The sequence below is a fragment of the Pogona vitticeps genome, chromosome 4 (assembly GCF_051106095.1).
Source record: "Pogona vitticeps strain Pit_001003342236 chromosome 4, PviZW2.1, whole genome shotgun sequence".
In the NCBI taxonomy this organism is placed as follows: Eukaryota; Metazoa; Chordata; class Lepidosauria; order Squamata; family Agamidae; genus Pogona; species Pogona vitticeps.
In genome coordinates this window covers 233,515,566-233,535,005 of record NC_135786.1, presented here as the reverse complement: position 1 = coordinate 233,535,005, position 19,440 = coordinate 233,515,566, and the positions used below count along the sequence as shown (strand labels likewise).

The 19,440-nt window shown below is 42.2% G+C and overlaps 1 protein-coding gene across 2 annotated transcripts in view; it reads left to right on the top strand.

The window, feature by feature from the left end:
* Positions 1–6,895: 6,895 nt before the first annotated feature.
* Positions 6,896–19,440, top strand: part of COL22A1 (collagen type XXII alpha 1 chain) — a 201,783-nt gene continuing 189,238 nt past the window's right edge. For both annotated transcript variants that reach the window (XM_072999374.2, XM_078391667.1), the window contains exon 1: positions 6,896–11,863. The gene's annotated coding sequence lies outside the window, so the exon portion shown is untranslated. The remainder of the gene's footprint in view (positions 11,864–19,440) is intronic.

Here is a 19,440-nt window from a genome sequence, read left to right as displayed (position 1 = left end):
AGCGAGGCACCACTGTAATTAGAGGAAATGCTGTCCTGCAAGTATTAGTGGACTTCTTCCTTCCATCAAATGTGCAGTACTTTATCCATTACATTCCTTAATGGGCTAAAACAAAACAATCTTTGGAATGCTTTGGGGCCTTGCATTTTCAGCAAAGCGGTTGGAAATGCACTGGAAGGAGGATTCAGCTTTCAAGAAAGCTAGAACTCTAGAACGATTGAGATCTTGTCCCTCCTCCGAATGAAACTTTCCAAGAATTTGAAGAGTGCTATCATATTTCCTCTCAGTCTTCTTTTCTCAAGGCTAAACATGGCCAGTTCTTTCATTCTTTCCTTGGTCTTCAGTCCCCTGATCATCCTTATTGTCGTCCTCTGAACTTGTCTCCATCATACTTAAAATGTGATGTCAGCAACGACACAGTACTCAAGATGAAACCTAACCAGTGGTGAATAGAAGAGATCTAGTACTTCACATTGGTCATATTTTAAGTTCTCTATGTTCCAGAATTTGAACTAGAGATGTGACAAGAATTCATAAAAGTTCTAGACGGTAATGGAGAAACAGAGGACGAAGTACTTCCTGTCTTTGGCTTTTTCACTAAAAAGACACTGTTGAGAAAAGCCAATTTGTCTTACCTGGCAAGAGGTGTCTTCTCCTGTAGTTGCCACAGGCTATGGTGGAAATTCTGTATGGGCCAACAACAGCAAATGATAAAGGGGTGAGTAGACAATTAGTTATTAAGCCAGTTATGGGCATTGTTGGCCAAGTACAGTCAAAACAGATGGCCATGACAACCATGAAGTTCTTATGTGGGCTCATTTCATGGAGGCAACATCACCTGAGGTTAATGTAGATGTTCTAGAGACTGGTAAGAGTCATGCTTTCCCTTGATTTAGTAAGGGGACCAGTGAAATATGGCTGGTTATGACTTTGTCTCCTGCCAAACATGGAAAAATATTATGAAGTGTTTGGACAGATCTTCCTCTGTGGTCTTTTTCAGGTTGGCAACCACATCATCAGCTTTTCTGGTAGAAGATTTGCCTGAGCAGAGTAGCTTTGATGACACTGTCCAACCATCTCATCCTCTGCCGTTCCCTTCTCCTCCTGCCCTCACCCTTTCCCAACATCAGGGTCTTTTCCAGGGAGTCTTCTCTTCTCATGAGATGGCCAAAGGATTGGAGCCTCAGCTTCAGGATCTGTCCTTCCAGTGAGCACTCAGGGTTGATTTCCTTCAGAATGGATAGGTTTGTTCTATTTGTAGTCCAGGGGACTCTCCAGCTGTCATACATACCTTTTGAAAGAAGCTGTGCTTGTTGCAGAGTAGCTTATAAATGCCAACACTGAGAGAGAGAGAGAGAGAAACAGATACACCTACAGGTATGTAGACATTAAAGTGGCTAGCCTTCTTCAAGTAATACCCCAATAATGTGTAAGTAGAGATGGACACAAATGGCCAGTTTGGTGGTTATGTGCAGTTCAGTTACTGGCTGCACACCAGATTTGTGGTTTGGCACCCTGCCCCCCTCCAGTGGGCACCCACTCTGAGGCAGCGCCCAAAGCAGGAGGGTCAGGGAATTTGGAGAGGCATGGCACTGAACTGTGTAGCCAGTAAGCAAACCGTGCCAAACCACTGAATTGGCCATTTGTACCCATCTTTCTATATAAGCAATTGAGGGTGTGCAGACATATGCACTCAACGAGCAAACGTTTGCCTTATCTACACGGCCAATCTCTCAGTAGATGTTTTTATAACCAAGAAAGGGCAAAAATCCAGCACCCAGCTAGGGGATCTCACATCTCCTTCACGTTCCCACACTAAAATGACTCCATCAACACAAGGCAAGCAGAGGCCATTGCTACATCCACAGAGTCTATATGAACTCCAGCATCCTAGTTGGAGCAGACCCAAGCAATTTTGCTTGAAAAGCCTCTGGACAAATTTGTGTAGATGCCTTGACGGCAGAGGACAAATAGATCGTCTATGCCACCATAACTGAAAAGTAGGCCTTCCAGTGGGTACAGCCTGTGTTCAGTTGGATTTGCACAGAGTTTTCCATGATTGTCACTCTAGTCCCAGTGCACAGAAGAGACACATCTTAGGGTCAGTAAAAAAGAAAAGGTGGAACATGGATAGCACTTTGTCCAGTGCTGGTAGTATTCAGAAGCCTAGTACCTCAGTCATCTTAACTGATGGGGGGGAAAAGTGTACCCGTGTAGTATTTGGTCACTGGTTAGACATCCCCATACCTGTAGCCAGCCATTTTGATTTGAAAAAGCCTGGGTATAGTGAGGGAGACCACCATATTTAAATGAAAATTAGGTGACGTGTACTACTTGAAAAATTTGCATTTAATTGGCTCTACCTCCTCCACAAGAGAACACAATTGCAGGAAGGCAGACCAAGCAAAAGTAAAAATCCAGTATCCCAGTCTTTGTTTAGTTCATTCTCCCAGGTCAGAATGAAATTTTCCAAAAGTCTTCTCTCCATTTGGCAAGATTAGGGCCGTTTTTGTGCATTTGTAAGCAAAACAAAAAATCGAATCAAATGTGAAAAATGCACAAAAACTTTCCTAATTTTACCTGATACAAAGTTCCAGTACAAGTGAACGCTTATGAAACTCTCCAGCTACTGTGAGAAATACTGAAGTTGGACACTTTCACAGAAGACGCTATTCACACAAAATCTTTTGCCTTCCCTAGACTAATGCACAGAAAGTTATTTTTGTGCAAAAGATGTATTTAGGGAACATGACTGTGCACAAATATTTGTGACTGTCACCAGAGAATTTTGTAAGCACCCACAAAGTGTTGGTGCTAGAACTTTGTATCTGATAATAACATCATTGCTTTCTTGGACTGTTTTGTTAGAGGATGTATGCTCAGATAAATTCAAGGAAGTGTTTGGGAGGACATTAGATCCATTGGGACTGTAGTGCTGTGCTTTGTCCGCTAGATGGAAGTGTCTGCCTGCTGAAATGTCCCATGGTAACCTCTCCCTAACCCACTGCTTTATGGTCAGCTCAGCTCCCAAACAGATGTTGTCCACTGGCCTTCATGGCTGTCCAGTAGTTTTTTAAACTGTTTAATCATTGGTCATTTAGACCACTGGTTCTTAACTTTGGGTTACTCAGGAGTTTTGGACTGCAACTCCCAGAAGCCTTCACCACCAACTGTGCTGGCTGGGGTTTCTGGGAGTTGCAGTTCAAAAACATCCAAGTAACAAAGGTTAAGAACCACTGATTTAGACAATGCCTGCAGGAAAAACTGTGGTAGGACAAGGATGATCTACAACATTGCATGCCTATGCCTTCTAGTTTTGCACAATATTTTATTCTTTAGCATGGCTTTTCTTTTTGCACTTGATATAATTAGCATAATTAGGAAGGAAACCAGTTTGCTCTTATTTCAGATATAACCGAACATAGCAGATATTGACTAGGTTGGGCTTTCTGCTCTTGGGAACTGTGACTATCACTGTCAGAATGGCATCCCATCTGTTGAAATTCAAGTCTCTCTATAAAGCCGGTTGTCATAATTATTAATATATAAGCTGAAGATATACTACCAGAAGGGAGCTAATGCATGCATGGTAAATTTAGTGTCACTCATTAGTCATCATGACGGTGAGGTTAGGTATATTGTTGGCCAAACAATATTGGTCATCAGTCAAAGCCCAAGCCTTGTCTGTAGGACTTTTAGAAGAAAAACAAGGGTTTCGTTGATTAGTTGTATGAAAGAATGGGCACTATGCAAAGACCCTGAAATTTGGAGAACTGTATCGGCTACCAGGGGCCAACCACCTAACAAGTATTTTTGTGCAACTTTTAAAAAACTGAAAAGCCCAGTTGTGCCCTATAGTGGCAATTTTAAAAAGCAACAGAGAAGAGGGGCCGTGTCTGTCCCCTCAAATATGGAAAAACGACCTCCTTGCCCTTTAGAGGCTGGAAGGAAGGAAGGAAGGAAGGAAGGAAGGAAGGAAGGAAGGAAGGAATGAACGAACGAACGAACGAACGAACGAACGAACGAATGAACGAACGAATTCTAATGGTGATTTATAACTGAATAAAGAACATTGCAAAAGTCACAGCAGCAAACTGCTGCTCATTAGCAAGGTTCTGTTTCTGGGCCTAATTCCAATCAAGTAAGTGGGTTCGTGGCCAGACATTCAATCAGTACCTCGTTAAATGAACAGCAATTTGCTGTCATGACTGCCTTTATCTCCTTTGTGCAAGATTAAATGACCAAAAGCATTATGGTCTATATATTTATATGGGTTAGAATAGGGAACATGTTTGGGCTGAGTTTTTGGCTTTTAACAACATCGGCAATGACATAAACACAACATGTGCCACTGCCACCACAAAACACAAGTGCTCCGTGATGAGCGTATTACTATCTACAATATGCATTGTTATGTCCTTCCTGTACAAGTAGAGCTAGGCTTCAAATTCCAAAATTATCTCTTTTTTGGGCGGTCATTAATTGGAAAAGAAGAATTTTCCCTGAATGTTTTGAGATGACATTCAGCTTACTTTGATGAATCTTATAAGGCAGCCAAGGGTCTTTCACTTCACCCTCCCTTATTTTTAATACACAGCTTAATTTATGGGATGATCTAGAGCAGGCTTGTCCAACCTGCAGCCCAAGGGCCGCATGCGGCCCAGGTCAGCTCGTAATGCGGTCCAGTGCAATTTTTTATTTTAAAAGAAATTCCAAAGTTTCAAGTTACACTGCTGGCGCTTGTGGCCGGAATGCAGCTGGGGCATGTCACAACGGTGGGGGGGGGGGGAGGGAAGGAAGGAAGGAGTGGGAGGAGAGGGGAGAGGGGGGCTGTGTGACTGCATTGTGCCATCCCCGTCAATAGGTGAACCCCCTCCCGGCCCCATAAAGCCACCGAAGTTGAAGCTGACAGTCTCTGCTGTCTGAGATCGCAGCTGCCGGTAAGCGTGCTTGGAGCGGAGCTGCAGAGGATGGCTAGGGCTGCCCCCCCCATGTGGCCCAAACCAAATGTATGTGTGGCCCAAACCAAATTTTCATCTTCTAATGTGGCCCAGGGAAGGTGAAAGGTTGGACACCCCTGATCTAGAGTCCTTGGGGTAGGGTTTTAAGAGCACAGGATTAGGGATGTCAATTCTTCCTGGCTTCATATTCACCTTCCAGGACAAGGAACCACAAATTATCCTTATTGCTCCCTGAGAGGGCAAGGAATCATGTGGTGTACTCTTGAGAAGAAAATAGGATGGGAATAAGAGATATCGTTTGTGCGAATTTTGGAAATTTATGCATATCATGCTCTAACACACACCATAACAATGGCTGGCTTCTTTGCTGCATAATAAGAAAAAGAGAGAGAGAATATTAACTCTGCAAGGTAAGAAGCACACCAGCTCCATGAAAATAGTGCAAGTAAACATCAGTATGGTTGTTGTGGGTTTTTGGGCTCTTTGGCCGTGTTCTGATGTTTCGCCAGTCTCTGGCCGGCATCTTCAGAGGACAGGAGTAGGAACTCTGTTCATGCTCTATTCCAACTCCCGTCCTTTGAAGATGCCGGCCACAGAGACTGGCGAAACGTCAGGAAGAACGACCTTCAGAACATGGCCAAAGAGCCTGAAAAACCCACAACAACCATCAGATTTCGGCCATGAAAGCCTGCGCGAATACATTAAACATCAATAATTCACTCATAAAAGATACTATCTGATTCAATGATCCAATCTTTTCACAAATGTGATCAGGCTCCTGAAAAGGTCACCCCAGGATGTCAAAATATGTGCCTTTTCCCAAAAGCTGGCCAATATTCAGCACCCATTCCTGGTTGGTTAATATGATGTGGGAGCAATTTCTGGGTTCAATAAGGAATCATTTCACGAATATTTCTTTGCCAGGGTCCCATTAACCATTGTCAGGTTTTCTTTCTGGCTGATTCTGGAGGACCACAGATTTTAGGGAAATTGCTTTCCAAAGAGTAAATCTCAGAGGTCCTTTTATTCTTGAAGAACGAAGTGGTGTTTCACAGAAACAATTATCCAGATTGCTTTTTCTTGGTGATTAACTTTATATTCTTAGGTTCCTGCCCTCCAAGATACATTTTTGCTGCATTGCTCTCATTTCATGCTTCGCGTGTTTGCCATATGTGCTGAAATAAAGATGGGGGAAATGGCCCGTCAAGCCAAGTGTCTTGAGAGGCTAAGTCTCTTTGCTTGAGCAAAGACTATCATGAGACCGCTCTCTTTGACTATATAAATACAAGAAATGCTGTCCCATTAGATGAATTGATACAATAATAACCAAAGCTTCGGATTTTATGGTTAACACTAACTACTGGCAATTAGGAGCGCAGTACTGAAAAATGACAGGGAAAAAATGATTCATACAAAGTGTAGTGCTGGAGAGGAGTTTTGAAGATACAGTGGTGCCTCGCAAGACGAATTTAATTCGTTCCACGGTTAATGTCGTCTTGCGAATAATTCATCTTGCAAAACGCGTTTTCCCATAGGAATGCATTGAAATATAATTAATGTGTTCCTATGGGCAAAAACAGTCAGAACAAAGTCAAATTTGCTTTACAAAGGGTTTATTAAGTGCTCTTTAAAGCCATACATATTGTGCAGATGATTTAAAAATTTTCAATCAAAAACTTTAACTTTTTAAATATCATAGAAAAACATTTAAAATTAGCATACATGAGGCTGGAACAAAAAACGGAAAACATTCATCTTGTGAAGCATGGCCATAGGAACATTTGTCTTGCGAGTCATCAACCCCATTGCCAAAACCATTTGTCTTGTGAGTTTTTTGTCCTGCGAGGCATTCGTCTTGCGAGGCACCACTGTATGCTGGAATGCCAGAATGACAAACAAGTGGATCCTAAAGCAAATCAAGCCTGTACTATCTCTAGAAGAAACAATGATGACATTGAGGCTGTCCTACTTTGGGCACATCATGAGAAGACAAGGTTCTCTGGAAAAGACAATAATGCTGGGAAAGGTGGAAGGTAACAGGAAAAGGCGATGAATGAATATGAGATGGACTAAAGAAAACCACAGGCTTGAGTTTGCAAGAGCTGAGCTGAGTTGAGGATAGGAGATTTTGGGAGATGGTTCATTCATAGGGTTGTGATAAATTGGAGGTGGCTTGACGACACATAACAACAATGAATGTGAATGCAAGTGTTTTTTGCCAAGATTCTCCCTTGTGTGGACAGAAGATGGAGAGTCGTGTGTGTACACGTCTCCATGTATTCAGCCTCTTCACAATGACACCAAGTGCACAGTTAGTGAGATTATGGGACATGTGCTAGAAGTTCAAGGTGATAACCAATGGGATAATCCCTCTCCACTTTTAGACATCTGCCAATGTACATATTGTGGACCCCTACAAGTACATACTTGCAAGACTCAACTGGGTACGTGTATGTGTTGCAGTTTATACTTAGGACAGCCACATCTGACTACTTCAGATGAGTAAGATAACTTTTTACCCAGAGAAGGTATATTTAGGACCGTTCTCCTGGCAGGGATAAAATAAGACTGGTTGAATGAAAACTGTCAGAGTCCCATTCCTCGTGCAGAAAACCGTGTAGACAAACATTAAGCACCAGCTGAGATTTCCAAACCTCATAATAAATGCCTAGGATCAGCCGTGCCCAGGGATACGGTACGAAAATAATAACCTGGGATTTTTCTCCAAGGGTGGAGTGGCTCCAGCCATCCAGCCACAGCTGAGCGACCTCCCAAAATATCTCTTCCAGGGAACTTTTAATTTAGAACACCAGCTAAAAAGCCATTTGGCAAGGATCTTCTGAACACCATGCTTCTACCACGGTGCACCCCCCTCTGGGACCTATCCTGCCTTTCTCCTCGTTGACAGTGTCATCTCTTCAGCACAAGACTCAAGTAAGAATACCTGGATTCATACCTGAAAAGTGAGGTGGGAGTTGTTACGGTCTTGTTGTTATGACAAGTGTCATCTTTCCATTCCCTCTCTCTGCCCCACAGGGAGTTATTTCAGAAGCAGCTATAAAGAGAGCAAAACACGTAGCCCAGTGGGGCTAAAATTGACTCAAGAGCTGTCGGTCGCCATTCCTTCTTTGATAGTCTGCTTTCATAAAGAAACCTGAGTCCTTTTAATGCAATTACCTCCACTTCTCTTTCTCCTCTTGGCTCGCCCTCATTCTTCACCTTTGCCTCATTGAAGCCAACACTGAGAAACTTCTCATAGTGTAGTAGCATTTTCCCCTATGGCTGGTAGGTGATCAATTTGCTTAGGGAAGTGGCATTCAACCTGCTTTAGATAGGATTATGATGTTCTAGGGTTTGCATTCTGAGAAGCTTCACAGGTCCAACTATGTCACTGAAGACCCAAGTAACAATGTTGGCGTGGAGTGGCTACCAACTTAGGCAGATTTCCCAACTTTGGAACCTTCCAGCACACATTGTATCTTAGTCACTCTTATCTATAGCCTGGTATCTTTCACATTAGGCTACAGTGATACTTATTCCACGGGACTGTCTCTGAAGACTTCTCCAAATTATTGTTCATTTGAAACGCAGCTGCCCTTAGATAGTGCCCATAGTTGAGCATGCATCTCACAATTACACAGACCGCTTCACTAGGTTTGAATCCATTTTTAAAATCATAATTCAAGGTGGTGGTATTCTCAAAGCCCTTGATGAGACTGAGAGTTGAAGGACCATCTACCACTACATCAACCATGTATCCATTAAGGCTTTGCCTTGAGCATCCTGTCTGGGTGGACTTGTCAGTTGAGATGAGGGACATGAGGACTTCTTAGTGGTGGCACCAATTGTTGAAATAAATTGGAAACCTGTCCATTGTTTCTCACAAGCTAATTTAGGCTGATTGTCCCTCGTATAATCTTTTCACATCACTTGCAGGTGCTTTACCAGCTGCTGCCTTGTGTCTCTCAGCCTCCTGATGTCTTTCTTTATACCAACCTCCAAATGCTCTCCAAATGCCCCCAACATTAGACTAGATTATATCCCAGAGCAAAGCATTTCCCTCCTCATTTATCTCTTCCTCCTGCTAGGTTAGTCACCAACAAGGAGGATATGATTTACCAAAAAGGACATGGGAGGACAATGATCTGTTTAAAATTACATGTGCTGATTTATTTACAGTAGTGCCTCGCTAGACAGTTACCCTGCATGACAGTTTTTTTCGCTAGACATTGGCTTTTTGCGATCGCTATAACAATTCGCAAAACAGTGATTCCTATGGGGGAATTTCGCTGGACAATGTTTGGTCCCTGCTTCGCAAAACGATTTTCGCTAGATGACGATTTTGACAGCTCCCTCTGCACTCGCAAACAGGTGTTTTCAGGACCTAAGCTTCACAAGACAGCAATTTAAACAGCTGATCGGCAGTTCACAAAGCGGCTTTCCTATGGCCGATCTTCACTAGACAATGACGATTCTTTCCCATTGGAACACATTAAACAAGTTTCAATGCATTCCAATGGGGAAATGCTTTTCGCTAGACAATGATTTCGCTAAACAGCGATTTCAGTGGAACAGATTATCATCATCTAGTGAGGCACAACTGTATACCAAAGCAAAAATCAGAAATTATTGTTATGATAGAATTACGATGTGCCTCAGTCTAGGTGAGAAAACTGACCAGGTGACCCATCTGCCTATGAGCCTGCTCCCCGGTTATGCTCATTGTTGTTGTTACTGTTGTTGCTTTGACTTCTATACTATCCCATAGTGCTTAGAACACTCTCTGGGCAATTTACAACATAATTATGCAAAAGACAACTCCCCCCCCCCCCAGTGAGCTGGATACTCATTTTAGTGACTTAAGAAGGATGGAAGACTGATTCAGTCCTGAACCAGCTACCTGAATCCATTGGGATCAAACTCAGGTTGTGAGCAGGGCTTGACTGCACTACTTCAGTTTAACCACTGTGTCACAGGATTTGGTGGGTGGGCAAATGCAAGATCTCTGATCTCGTTCCTCTTTAAATCAAACTTGGGCTCAACCAATTGAAGGCGCCTTCAGAGGCTCTTTTATCTCCTGGCAGCCCTGCAAATCAGCTTGACCTCTGCCCAAGATGGGAAGTGAGGTATGGCTTCTCTCCCTCACTGGAAGGATTGCTCACTCAGGCGGTGGTTGCTTTTTCTCCAGTATCTACTTCCCCTTCTCCACTGTGTGGCTGCTTCTCCGTTGGCTAAATGTGTAATGCCGGGCTCTCAAAACCCTCAGGACCAGTGGGCACAGTGGGCAAAGCTATTCCCTGACCCTTCTCTATAATGCCTTGGCTCCAAAGACTCTCAGGGCCAGCTATTATGAGTATAGCCAGCCAAGAAGTGGCTGTGCTGTGGGGGCAGAGAGGTAGGGGCATCAGTGGAGGGTAGAGCTTAGCGGTATAGAGCAGAGTGGGAGGTGTGGGTCACTACACAACCCCCTAGCACTCTGCTTTATGGTCCTCTTTATGGAAAGCTGACCGCCAAAGAATTGATGCTTTTGAACTGTGGTGCTGGAGGAGACTCTTGAGAGTCCCCTGGACTGCAAGGAGAACAAACCTATCCATTTTGAAATAAATCAACCCTGAGTGCTCACTGGAAGGACAGATCCTGAAGCTGAGGCTCCAATCCTTTGGCCATCTCATGAGAAGAAAAGACTCCTTGGAAAAGACCTTGATGTTGGGAAAGTGTGAAGGCAAGAGGAGAAGGGGACGACAGAGGATGAGATGGTCGGAAAGTGTCATTGAAGCAACCAAGATGAATTTGACCCAACTCCGGGAGGCAGTGGAAGACCAGAGGGCCTGGCGTGCTCTGGTCCATGGGGTCACAAAGAGTCGGACACAACTCAATGACTAAACAATAACAAATGCTCTGCTACTTGAGGAAACCATTTCACCCTAAGTGCTGGTGGCTCTGCCTGCAGAACTGTCCCCTATAATGGCGGATCTGTGGCCACTGTACTCCAGCCTCTTCTGTGTCTGGAGCCACTCTCTTTTCTATCATCATTTTATTTCTTCTTCCAATGTTTAAATGGCCCCGTAAGGGGGGGGAGAGGGTTATTGGATTTTCTGCCTCATTTGCCAACAAAACATGCCCCGCTTTAAATACTGCATTCTTTGTGTTAGACGGGTGTCTCTGTGTTATGCATGTGTTAGTTGTGGGCTGGTTATCATCTCTTGCCCTCAATTCCAGAAACCTCAGTTCTTTGGCCTGCTGTTTCACCCTCTTAAAATACAGTTCCAAGTTTACTCAAATATCAACCCCACTGTGTTCAATTGGGTTTATTCCTCAGGAGCTGTGTTTAAGGGGTTGCAGCCTTTAAAAAAATGGAACATCTACCTATGCTTCTCCTTTGCAAGTCTCCACCCCACATCAATTGAAAACACACACACACACACACACACACACACACACACACACACAAACACACACCCTCATTCCTTTCCCAGACCCCTCCTGACACTTCCTCCTCAGTTCCTCCTTCCTGAGCCTTCCACCTTCCAAAGTTAGTCTCTGTCTCAACACCAGGGGAACACCCATTGAATTTCTTTTGCTCCTGCAGCTGATGTGGAATTTCTGGAGTTTAAATACTTCATCCTCCCATCTTTCCCTCCTGTTTGATCTCTTGTCAAGTATCTGCCTTTTTCTTTTTTCAAGTGTCGTGTCTTCAAGCGCTTAGAAGTGGAAAGAGCTTTCTCCCCTCCTCCTTTTTCATTTTAAAGTTCTACCAAACGTCCTGCTGGTTTCGCTTTTCATTTTCGGAGCAAGTTTCTGGACCGACTACAAGTGGATTATTTTTTTTTTTTTTGCTTCAAATGCTAGGACTCACTTTTTTCTGCTGGAGTTGAAATCTCTAAGCTACCTTTCTCCAACAGGTAAGGGAACTGTTATTAACTGAATGAGTGAAAGGCTTTAAAAATGAAAAAGCAACGTGACTGAAGGCTCGCCATCTCTAGATCTAAAAGTGATATATGCTTGAGATGATGCTAAAGTGAGTCAGAAAGCACCTTCTGCAACCTAAGTTAATAGAATTGAGAGAGGAAAAAATAGGATTCTCTCTTGAGCGTAGCTGTAATATGTGTGTGTCTGTCTTTGTCCACAGCTGTACATCTTTATCATTGTGGGTTTTCATGGATTTTGCGATGTTGTAGTCAGAATTTGAAAATGTTACTTTTCTGGAACAAAATTCCCAGAATCCTAGCATGGCTTCCGCCTTCCTATGTGACTTATTAATTATGAATCAAATAGCTGTTATTGTTAGGTGCCATCATGTTGTGTCGGACTTATGGCAATCCTCTGTGTGACAGACTTCCAAAGGTCTGACAGACTTCCTGTTGTTAACAGCACACTGTCAGAATCCCAAGGTTGTGGCTTCCTTTATTGAATTGAGCTATCTCACATTTGGTCTTCCTCTTTCCCTGCTTTCTTCAGCTTTTCCTAGCTTCCCAGTCTTCTCCATCAAGTCTTATCTTTTGATGACCTACAAAGCCCTTAATGGCTTAGGACCTCAATAATTGTCAAAATGTCTCTCCCACAAAATAGGTGCCTGTCCCTTGCAGTCCTTAATGCTAAAAATTGTGACACCTGAGGAGGACAAAAGAGTTAATAGCAGGATCTGTGCTTTCTTGATTGTGGCCTCTTCCCTCTGGAATAAGTTGTCTGTAGAGGTTCATCAGGCATATACCGTACCTCTCAGTTTTTAGGAAGTTAATTAAAACAGAATTATATAACACTGTCTCTTGCTGGTCATTTTTGCTACTAACTTGAGAGGTTCTTTTAAAAAATTCAAATGCAGGTTCTATCATTTCAGTTGATGACAGTGTTTTATTGTATTTATTGTGCATTGTAGTTTTGAGCCATATGATTTGCAATTATGTCTTGATGAGTTGTGAACCACCAAGAGAGTGTTTGCACTAATGGGATGGTCTAGAACATGAATAAATGAATAAATAAATGAATAAAAAAACTCATTATATCCCTGAAGTATTATACCCTCAGTTTGTTCATTTTTGTTTCTACAGAGATTTCAGGCTTAATATTATCTAGGACCCACTTATTCACCTCTCTGGCAGCCCATGGGACTTGTATTAAGCTACGCTTCTACTGTAAATTATATTTATATTTCAGTTTTGTCCCAGTTAATATAATATAGTAAACTTAGAACTGTAGAGCTAGAAGGGACCCTTTGGATCATCAAATCCTGCCCCGATCAAGGAGGCACAGTGAGGGAATTGAACTCCCAACCTTTGGCTACACAGCCAGAGACACGAACCATTGAATTATGGAGAAGTTCTTATTGCTACCATCTTAGTGACAATGCATGATAAACTAGGTGAAATATATATTTAAAAGGAGTCTTAAAGTAGAACTCTTTCTACCCACATTATATTCACTTCTACATTTATGTATTTTTAAGACATCAATTTCACTTAAACCCTGACACTGTTCTCTACGCTCAGCTGCTGTCTAATTATATGCTACCTTCTTTGGTTTCCACATGGATGCAAGAATAGTTATGCTAAAATGGGAAACCCCAACTCTTTACGTAGAGGTTGCCAACACTGTTAGTAGATAGGTTATAAAGAGTGCTTTTTCAGTGGAGGAACTTACCTTAAGAAAGATCCTGCCCAACACAAGTCAACTCTGATTGTCTTGAAAAGTATTCTAATCTAGCTACTTGTAGCACATTAGTTCCAGGAGATATAGATAATTCTTATCAAAACGAACTACTTAACTGGATAACTTTTCATCCAAACTTAACCTGTTCACCACTACTAAGAGCACAGTTACACTATGAAAATGAATCAGAAGATGGATTGGAGTAATTGAACTCAGTTTAAAGTCATGTGGAAGTCACATGGTTTTTGGGTTGGTGCGGTGGTCCTCTTGGGAAAACTTAATCTGTTTTAAACTGTGTTGTATATTGGTTGAGGGAGCTCAAATAATATTTTTTATTTCTTGCAAACTGGTATAGCGCTAGTTCAGTATGACAGATAGAAAATGTTAAAACAGAGATTTCCCTGCATCCCAATATGCACATGCACAGAGACAGACAGACACATGCATATGCATCCACATGTGTGCACATGTGTGTGTGCGCGTGCACACACACACACATACAGACAGAGAGTGGAGAAGGAAAAAGAGTGATAGAACCAGCAGCTGATGCTAGCAAGAGGGAAGGCACACCAGCGAGTTGCATCCATTACTGGAAAACCCCACAAAAAAAAAAAAATCACGCTGACAGAGGCATTCACATATGCCAAAATGATTCAAAACAAATTTATTTCATAAGCAATTTCAAATAAACAACCCTCTTGTGGTCGAGTGATCTTCATTCTCTTCTCATTCTCATCCTGTATTTTGGATGTTCTTCTTGCTGCTCTTATATGCCTCGTGTTAGTTGCAAAGATTTAGCCACTAATTTAAAGATGCCAGGCAGTGGGCAAAGCCTGGCAAAGTCCCTTGAACCACTGTGCCCTGTTCTAGTGCTGATCATGACCCAAAAGATAACTAATTAGATAGCAAAAAACCTACAAACAAGTTCCCTTTTAACTGCTGGTGCTAATGGTGCTAATTTAAGGCACACATTTTTTCTTGCTACATGTCACAGCTCGCTTTTGGTGCAAGAAACCCGGTAATATTTCAATAAAGGTGTTTGAAGCTTTATCTCCAGTATGTGCTGGAAAGTTAAACAGTTATTTCATTAGGAATGTTTTGTAGACATGCCTGTCCCTGTTGTTGTTTTTTACGTCAGCATGTAGTATTTTCCCTTGAGGCACCTGTTTTAATCACAGTTTTAATCATTCCAAGAACCTTCCCTTTCTTATTCTATGGTTAAGGGGAAAGAAGCCTATTTAGAATAGAAACACCCTGCTTCAAACAGAGAGCTGGCAGGGTTAATACACAATTAATTTTCTGTCTTCGAGTTCTTTTTGAATCACACCTCTTGGGTTCTGAACTCAGGACCTGGGAGGACTGGTCAAAAGGCAAAACAGATGAATGAGAAATTTGCATTTGTTAGTGAACCTGATTTACATTTGTTATTGATTATAGCTCTCTAACCAGTGATTTTTCAGTTCGTATCCTAATTAATGCTTAGCTTCACTCCAGAACAAAATCTGCCTGTTCTATTTTAATCCAGACTTCATACAAATCAGCCCATCTTGGGCCAATTCAGTTTATGTATTTATTATTTATTTTATTTTATTGGGCTTCTATCCAGCCCATCTAGACCAAAGGTCTACTTTAGAATTTGTGATTTGTTTCAAACTGATGAACAGTGCTAAATACAACTGATTTTATTTTATGGAATGTAACGGAAATATACCAACTTGGTGATCATCTGTCAAGATGACCATCCATCCGCCCAGGCATTGTTCATGACCATATATGCACAGATTTCAGACAAATTGCTAAGTGATAAAAGTCTAGCTTAGTGGTTGTCAATGTCAGATCCTCCAGATGTTCAGACTTCTAACTAGTCACCAAGTTATCTCAAAGGCTGTGTCTCCCACTATGGACCAGCTCGAGTATTCATATCAACAGGTGAGGGCTTTCTCTTGGTCCCACCACATTCACAGGTGCATCTGATGTGGACATAGGAGAGGGCCTTCTCTGTTGCTGCTTCCAGACTTTGGAACTCCCTCCCACAAGAGGCCAGGCTGGCCCCATCCTTGCTGTCATGCCGGAAGCAGGCAAAGACCTTTCTCTCCGGGCAAGCTTTCTCTCAGTGACTGGCTACATGAGTGACTTTTAGATGGATTGTTATGCATTACTGTTCTGACTGGGTCTTTAGTACTACTTGTGTTTATCATCTCTCAGAGTGGTACTTGTTCCTTTTTAGTATTTGCATATTAATTGTTTTAGGCTTGCATATTTTCTTTTAATGATGTAATCCACCATTGTATGCTCATTGTTTTCATCTCTAACCATTGCTTTTCAATGATGTAAGCCACCTTGAGTCCTTTTAAAGTAGAAAAGCAGGGTAAAATATTTTAAAGAAAGACATTTAAAACTATTTGCCTCTTAACCACAAGGAGCCTCGTGGCACAGTGGTTAAATAGCAGTAGCGCAGACACGACTGCTCATGAGTTTGATCCCAACATATTCAGGTATCTGGCTCAGAGTTGACTCTCCATCCTACTAAGGTTGATAAATTGAGTACCCAGCTTATGTGGTGGGTGGGTGGGGGGCAATGTATAGCCTGCAGACTTAAATCATAAGCCTCCCAGAGAGTGCTTTAAGTGCTATAGGATGATATTTAAGCATCACATTTTGCTGTATCTACTTGATGTCCTATCATGACTATGAGATGGTGGTATGAAAATATGTGAATCTGATTCTCCTTATAGTCAGGTTACTCTTTACATTATGATCCTGTAGGCTTAAATGTCACACTACAAGAAGCACCATTCATACTGCAAAATTGGATGGAGAAACATTGGACATTCCAGATGTTTGGGATGTCAGCTTCCATCATCTCTACCCAGTACAGTATAGGCAAAGGCAAAGGATTATGGGAAATATGGTCCAAATCATCTGGAAGGACAAAGATTCTTGACTCTGTGACATACTTTCTCCTTGCTGTTCCTGGTATTCAAGCATGAGGAAACCTGTACCCCCCCCCCCGATGTTGTGGGATTCCGTCTCCTAACAGCCATAGACTGTATCATCAGTGGGCAAGAATTATGGGTGTTGGAGTCAATACTTTGTAAACTATAGTCCAAGAGTGAGGAAACTATGTGGGGAGGTAACAGTTTTATCACTCCTAGACTATCGTATGTTTCTTATTTAGGCAAAGCCATGGAATATATCCATGGGGTGGTGGGGGCAACTCAGCAGAACTGGATTATTCTCTGTGATTAAATAGTCATGCTAATGGTAAATGCTAAGCTGCTTCTTGTAAGGGGATGGAGAAAGACAGCTGCCCCAGCACACATAGTTAACGACAAAATTCTAGGAAGTTTGTTTCCTTCTAGACAGCTCTTTATCTGGGTGGAATGAGGAGACTTGCTATAGATGATTCTCATATTTCATCGCTTTCCTAATACTTGACGTTGTAATTTGCCTGCTCAGCCTGCCAGGCTGTTTAATTGCAGACCCCTTACAGAGTTATTCTGAAAGCTGTTTTCATGCCTCTCCCCCCGCCTTGAGTATTCCCAATTACATTAATAAGCACTTTTAATGCTGAATGCATGAAATTAACACTCATTGCCTCATTTGGGTTTAAATTATCACCCTGATCTTCACTTCGCAAGGCTGCAATCCTATGCATACAATGACCTCGGTGGAAGTCCCATTGAACTCAATGAGTAGCCCTGATCTCCCTCATTTGGTGAGCTTCCTAGGCAGCCACAATCACACTGAGATGATCCTCAGTTTTAAAGCCTAGCATTTTTGACATCTGGGGCAAGCATCAAAAAATGCACCTCCAAATCATGCTATGAATTCAGCACAAGAAATACTGCATTGAACATGGAGCATCTCCTCTCCTCCACTGAGGATCAGCATCACTATCACAAATATAATTGATTCTTGTTGTTATGGGCCATCAAGTTGAAACTGACTATTAGCGATTCTAATAGGGCTGGCTTTCAAGGTAAATGAGATTGCTCAATAGCCCTGTGGTTTAATTTTAATTCATTTACAGTGGTGCCTCGCATAACGGCCGCCCCGTTTAACGACGAATCCGCATAGTGATTAAGTTTTTGCGATCATTTTTGCGATCGCATAACAATGTTTTAAATGGGGAAATATCGCTTTGCGATGATCGGTAAGCTGTTTCGCTTACCGATTATCGCATAACGATGTTTTCTCAACAGCTGATCGGCGATTCCAAAATGGCCACCGGGTAAAAGAAATGGCTGCCCACTGTGTTTTCGTGCCCATTCCTCGCTTACTGGGCAGCGAAAATGGCGGCTGTATGGAGGATTTTTGCATAACGATGAGTTTTTTGCCCATAGGAATGCATTAAACGGGTTTTAATGCATTCCTATAGGCTCCCCCCCCCCGAATAGTGACAAATCCGTATAGCGACGATTTTGGCTGCACGGATTATCGTCGCTATGCGGGGCACCACTGTATTTAAAATTCTTATTTATAGTATTTTTAGCCCACCTTTCTTCTTTTTTTTTTTTTTTAAAAAGACCCAAGGTGGCTAGTTTCCGATTTCAGAGCCAGAGGTTGCCAATCCACGTCCCCACTCTGTCTCCTGGGAGAAGAGCCAGCCTGTGTAAGCCTTGAACAAGCAGCACAGTTCCAGGATAATCCCAGAAGAGGAGAATCACAAATCACTTCTGAGTATTCTTTACCTGGCAAACTATGCTATCAGTATGCTGCTTCTCTTGACTTGTGTGTGATGGAAGAGGTTGTTTCTCATTGGACAGAAATATCATTCATTGAAAAATACAAGCAGAACCAGCCCTATCATTAGGCAAAGTGAGCCAGCTTGCTCAGGGAACATATTTTGAGAAAAGTAACAATTCTGCCTACTCTTCTTTGCTTGTGCTGTTCCGTTCTTAGTGATCCACTGGCCCCTAGTTACGAATTTAATTTGTGCGGAGGGTCTCCAGAGATGCAGGAGTCTTTCCCCTTTAGGCTCTTCACCATGGATGGTAAAAAGGAATTAAAAATTTGAAAAAGGAGGACAGCTCTAATGCCATCTCCCTCTGTGTAAGTTTTGTGTGTCTGCTTTGATAATGCCTGACTAGGGCTCTGCTGTGTACACAGAGCATGGCACATTAAGTTTTAATATGATTTAGATGTAGCTAAATGTCAGGAACAAGGAAATTAAACCTGTTAGTGTGAATATATAAAACTGTTAAATTAGTATTATGAACATATTGGTTTAAACATTAGTTCATGCACTGTCTGTGTCACTCACACATCTTTCTCCAAAGACTTATAGGTCACTTTAAAATACAGACTTATTGTAGATATTCCAACCTTGGCAGCATAAACGTCCAGAGACCTAATTAACACTTACTTATTGCTGAGAAGCGGCAAGCATAAACAGCTGCACTGCTGCATTTTGGATCCAGTCATTTCCAAACATCCCACAGATGGCTGGAAATGAAACTGAGTCCCTCCTTCCACTACCAGAAGTGTTTTCTTTTCTTTTTTCCTATTTGTCAAGTAATCATTTAATTTTATATTTCATTCTAACAGGCAATTTATTTATGCATTTGGTCCAAAAAAATCCCCCACATGTTGAAGGTCAACACATAAATTTTGTCATGTTATTTCTAAGCTCCGATTTTAAATATTTGCTGACTGTACGGACGTCATCATCATCTTAGACAGGCAGAGCTGGGAGGTACCTTTTGGTCTATGGAGGCCAGCCCCTGACAAGGAAGCACAGTGAGGAACTGAATTCCCAACTTCTGGCTCCTCAGGCAGAGATCTAAACCTGCTATCACACAGCATATATCTTGCCAGTATACATGTAGGG